Source organism: Lepisosteus oculatus, chromosome 11 (assembly GCF_040954835.1).
Source record: "Lepisosteus oculatus isolate fLepOcu1 chromosome 11, fLepOcu1.hap2, whole genome shotgun sequence".
Taxonomy (NCBI): Eukaryota; Metazoa; Chordata; class Actinopteri; order Semionotiformes; family Lepisosteidae; genus Lepisosteus; species Lepisosteus oculatus.
The window spans coordinates 29,319,904-29,325,475 of NC_090706.1; the positions used below are offsets into that span (position 1 = coordinate 29,319,904).

The window sequence follows — 5,572 nt, forward strand, 5'->3', positions numbered from 1 at the left end:
TTGGCCGAGCGGCAGCGATGGGCAGTGCCAAGGAGAGCTCCTTCTCTGGCCCGCGTGCCAACCCCAGCGCTGCCCGCTGCGGCCGCGCTCCCTGGCCGCGCTCCAGAAGAGCCGCGTCCTCGAGTCCCCGGCGCACGCCGAGCGGAGAAGGCCGCGTTACAGCAAACGCAGGATGCTGGCGCGGAGCACCAGCCAAAAATGGAGTGTGGATTTGAGCAGGGGTGCTGCGGACTGGACTTGGGAAAAGAGAGCGACGCGGTTGTGTGCCATGCCTCTACCCGTGTCTGGGACCCCCCAGAACAGTGCTTCTCAGTCCTGGGTTTGGGGGATCCCCATGTCTGCATGGTTCAGTTCCTTCTGGCTCTTGTGTGTGGCATTTTTGACCGCAAAGCATTCTGGGATATTCTATATAATTGAGCAAAAGTCTAAGCCATCCTTTGCCAGTAGGTAAACACCAGTACTCACTGGTGCCTGTAACCGATCTGCTTGCTGTTTTAGACTCTTTTCTACACTTAGGACTCGGTCTTAAAAGTACTTCACTAAAGCCTGTTATTTCCTAACTTTGCAGAACTTTATGCAGTCTCTCCTCAACGTGTTAATAAAGAATTTGTTCCCTCACTTGCTCTACGGGGCTTAACAGGTGATCAGCTGACGATGAGCAGACACTGGATCAGACACACTCACAGTGGGAGTGACATTGTATCCCACCAGTGGGAATGACACTGGATCAGACACACCCACAGTGGGAATGACACTTTTTCCCTCTCCTGGAAGATCATTAGCAGGGGAAACTGTTTTCCAATCCATCTCCCCACCTGTCTCTCTGGCATTCGGCACTTTAAGAGTGCTCCCCACACTGCTTAGTACTCTGCTTTTTATAACCTCACTGTGCAGTGCTGCTCACAGCAATTAAAGATTAATTACAGGGAATTTAGAGCAATTACTGCTTTTGAAATGTACAATTAACTATCACACTGCCTACCGCTTGGTAGCCTTTTCAGTACAATGTAATCAGGCTTTTTATTAGAAGATTCATTCTTGGTACATTCTGGAGGAGTAGGGGGTGGGGGGTAGGTATATTCTGCACAATAAAATGTCTTATGAAAGGGTTTATTAAAACACAACCCATACCCCGCTGTGTAGTGCTCTCAGCCACTCTGCACTCAGTGATCCCCTCTTTATACAGAAATGCCAGTCTCTGCTGATCTTCCACTGAGACTGCAGCCTGTCTGCGCTGAGCTGACAGATCTGTGGGCTCCAGTACACTAACCGGTCTTCAGCTCTGTGGGTGTGTGGAGGAACAGCAGATGTTAATGTTGAGGAGAACCTGACAGTGAGTCAATCAGATCTGATGGGGAAATGAGATTAATAGCTAGAATAACAATACTGGCTTATTTACAGTTTACCTTCAGCTGGTGGGGTCGTGCGTTTAGAGACTCTGATCTGCTATGGTTAACGTGGTGAGACTGACTGCAGATGTCTCCTCACTCAGCAGACAGAAACCTCCACTTTTTCATTCGCCTTCCATCCAGCTCCTGGTCCACTTTCCTGGTCCCGTCGAAAACCTAAAAGGAGGGATCGTGGTGGGCGTAGGAGGTGGCCAAGAGTGCCTGTAGCTGGCTGGCTTTAGAGTCTGCGTGTCTCACTCTCTCGCTCTGGTGGTCAAGGCGATTGGTAGACGGCATTGATGGGCTGCTGCCACTGGACTTGCAGAGGGCCATGCTGGAGCTGATACAGCTACACTGGAACTTCAGAAAACGAGGGGTGTGACTTGTCTGCTAGTTCCGTTTGCTCATTAAGTTATCACAATCTAATTGATCCAAGAATCTCATCCAGATGATTCTTGAAGGACACAAGGGTATCGGTTTCCCCCACATAACTGGGAAGCGAAAGGGATAGCATGTGTAAAACCGAGGGCGGGAGGCACTTCTTTACACAAAGGGTGGTGGGTGTGTGGAACAAAATGCCCAATAATGTTGTTGAAGGTGATACCCTGGCGTCTTACAAGAGTTGGCTGGTTGAGATCCTCCAATCAGGACAGGAGGCTCTTCTTTACACAAAGGGTGGTGGGAGTGTGGAACAGGCTGCCCAGCCATGTGGTTGATGGCCTGTGACGGGGGAGGGACACGCTGCAGGAACGGAGAGAACTGTCGGGGTGTCCCAGTCACATCGGGCAGCGCGCCTCCTCGGTCCTGCCTGACTCCTGATGCGACCTCACCGCACAGGGCGGCCAGAAGCACAACGACCGCTGCAAAAAGCCTGTGATGTCACGCCAGCCCTGCGAACAGGAAGTGGAGGCGCCTCAGGTTCGACGCAGGCGAGAGCTTGTCAGATCCCCGCGTGAAAATCACGAGCTGCGGCGCTCCACACACACAGCACAGCGCAGCGCTTGAGAAACCTGAAGCATTTAACTTTTGTATTTCGCTTCCTTAATCTCAGAGGTCTTGCTGATGAATAATCAAACATGCACCCCAAGTTACCATCCCCTCTCGTCTATAACAGGAGTACCTTGTGTTGCCTTGTGTATAGAAGCTCTGAAATATTTATGTGCACGGATACTTCTTTTCTGTGCAGAACATTCTTCTGCACTTTGATGGTGTTCTTTATTCATGAGGAGCTGCGCTGTGTTGTGTCAAACTGTGCTGCAGGTGGCCAGGCAGCTATGCAGCCCGGAGCACTTGAAACACGCTGGAGCAGAGGCACTGACCAACAGACCTGCTGTGGCCTCTTCAGAGGTCTGACCACCAGGAATACACCTGCCAGGTCTCACAGGACAGCTCAAAAGACAATAAGACACATAGTTAGAATCCTGCCCAGTCTTACAGGACAGCTTATAAGACAATAAGACAGTTAGAATCCTGCCCAGTCTCGCCGGACAGCTCGTAAGACAATAAGACAGTTAGAATCCTGCTCACTCTTACAGGACAGCTCATAAGACAATAAGACACACAGTTAGAATCCTGCCCAGTCTTACAGGACAGCTCATAAGACAATAAGACACACAGTTAGAATCCTGCCCAGTCTTACAGGACAGCTCGTGAGACAATAAGACACACAGTTAGAATCCTGCCCAGTCTTACAGGACAGCTCGTGAGACAATAAGACAGTTAGAATCCTGCCCAGTCTCGCCGGACAGCTCGTAAGACAATAAGACAGTTAGAATCCTTCTCACTCTTACAGGACAGCTCATAAGACAATAAGACACACAGTTAGAATCCTGCCCAGTCTTACAGGACAGCTCGTGAGACAATAAGACACACAGTTAGAATCCTGCCCAGTCTTACAGGACAGCTCGTGAGACAATAAGACACACAGTTAGAATCCTGCCCAGTCTTACAGGACAGCTCATCTGATGCTTCACTGATGCTTTTATCCAAAACGAATTTTTCTTGTATTGCAACGTTACGGTAAGATGGTATAATATCGTCTCTGTTCTCCCCCAGGAAGGCCGTGATCGCGGCGCTTGATGTGTTCAAATAAATATCTCGGAGCCACACGCCGAGGATCAGAGAAGCGCTCAAGCACAAGCAGCTGTCAGGACCTATCACCATGTTCTGGGTTCCAGCTCGTTTGACTAGAGGGGGGTGGGGTCCGATCTCTCAGCTATTTTCTTCCAAACCTTGCCTGCGTGTGTGTCTGGGAGGAGGCGGGGCTTGTGGACTAAACCACAGAGAACACGCAGACTCCACACAGAAGGGCGCCTGCAGCTGGAATCCAGCCCAGCTCTTCCTACCTGACACATCAGTGCTGGTGCCAGTCACCTCGGTGCCCCTGTGGTGCCAGGTGAAGGGCAGGTTCAGAAAGCTAAAACAAATCTTATAAAGGGAACAGTACATCTGCCAGATCTTGTGCACACCAATGCTTCCTTCCTTTACCTCTTTTCAACCACCTATCTAGCTCCCATCTTGCTATCTCCCTTTTTCCCACCTCTCCACTGACTTGCCCTTCCCTCTCTCCCTCTCTTCCCTCTCTCCCAGATTCTGCCCGGCTGTTTCGTCAGCCCTGACCTCACTCCCTGACTCAGGCTGACAGCTTATATAATGCCTGATTGGTTGGGCACAGGGGGATCTTCCTACATTTTAATGACTCATGTTAGACTACTGCACTTCAGCAAGAAGAAGGACAGAAGCACCTTGAATTATTCATCCCCACTGCAGAGGAATTCGGACCCAAAGGAAGGACTTGGCACTATTTTTAGGTGTGTACGTACCGCAGTGCAATCTGGGAAGTGCAGTGAGGCAGCCCCAGGACCGCGCACATCAGGGAAACGGGTGTGTTGAGCTGGCAGCTTGTCTCCTGGAGAGCCCGGAGCTCCTGCTGACTCTGCTCCGCACCAGCACATTCACAGAATAGGAGAAGGATAAGGTGAGTATGACAGGCAGCTCAGGTTTAACACCGTCAGAGGGACAACACAGAAATCTTCAAGGACAATGAAAAATAACTTTCATTTGGTGAGGGGAGGGACCATCACCTAGCTGCCGACTGTCCCATCATGAGCTCCACCCAGCTGGTGATTGGGCCATCATGAGCTCCACCCAGCCGGCGATTGGCCCATCATGAGCTCCACCTGGCTGGTAATTGGCTAGATGTGACCTCCAACTGGTTAGCAATTGGCCATTCGAGACCTCAACCTGGCTCATTGTGACCTCCACCCAGCTGGTGATTGGCTCGTTGTCACTGTCACTCAGCTGGTGATTGGCTGAGATTGTTGGCCGTTGATCCAGTGTTTGTTTTGCGGATCCTGATTAGAGACACTAGCGCCAGGGGGCTCAGATGAGCTCCACTCCTGCATATTGTCTTCTTGTCTACAGCCCCAAGGAGAGCTGGAGGTCTGAGAGTTTCACAGCACCTTCTCTTTTGGCTGAAGCAGTGAGAAGATGAGTGGATGGTTTTCACAAGGCTGGCAGGCCCCTGGGCACCGGTCCCCATTCAGGCCACACATTAAAGTAATAATAATTCCTCATACTTATACAGTATAGCGTTTTTCTGGACACTCCACTCAAAGCGCTTCACAGGTAATAGGGATCCCCTCCACCACCATCAATGTGCAGCCAGAGTGGACCAGTACACTCACCACACACCAGCTCTTAGTGGGGAGGAGAACGGAGTGATGAAGCCAGTTCATAGATGGGGATTATTAGGAGGCCATGATGGGTAAAGGCCAGGGGGAAATTTGGCCAGGACGCCAGGGTAACACTCCTTCTCTTTTCGAGAAACGACCTGGGATTTTTATTACCAGAGTCAGGACCTCAGTTTTACATCTCATCTGAAGGACGGTGCCTTTTTACAGTACAGTGTCCAGACTGGTGAGCCCCCAAGCAGAGCCGCAGGGAGGTGCCCACAAATCTGATCACCGCCTGGGGGGGGGTGCAACTGAGAGCCAGGTCCGCCGAGCGAGTTGATCAGCGTCAGAGGTGTAACTGAGTGTTCTCTGCCACAGTGGAGGAATTCTAGCCCGGGCCCAGAGGACAATCAGAGCTTTCGCCTCTTCCGGAGATGACAGGATGTGGAGGGGTCTGAAGCTGGGAAACGGGGGGTGGCGTTTCCCTGTCACATATTATAAATCTGAAGG

At 51.1% G+C, this 5,572-nt stretch overlaps 1 long non-coding RNA gene across 1 annotated transcript; it reads right to left on the bottom strand.

Annotated features, from left to right (window-relative positions):
- Nucleotides 1-1,071: 1,071 nt before the first annotated feature.
- Nucleotides 1,072-4,319, bottom strand: LOC107077632 (uncharacterized). Its single transcript, XR_001478633.2, has 3 exons — nucleotides 4,211-4,319; nucleotides 1,407-2,278; nucleotides 1,072-1,282 (listed from the first exon to the last, which is right to left on the bottom strand). It is a non-coding gene; the product is annotated as an uncharacterized lncRNA (long non-coding RNA).
- Between the last annotated feature and the right edge of the window lie 1,253 nt (nucleotides 4,320-5,572).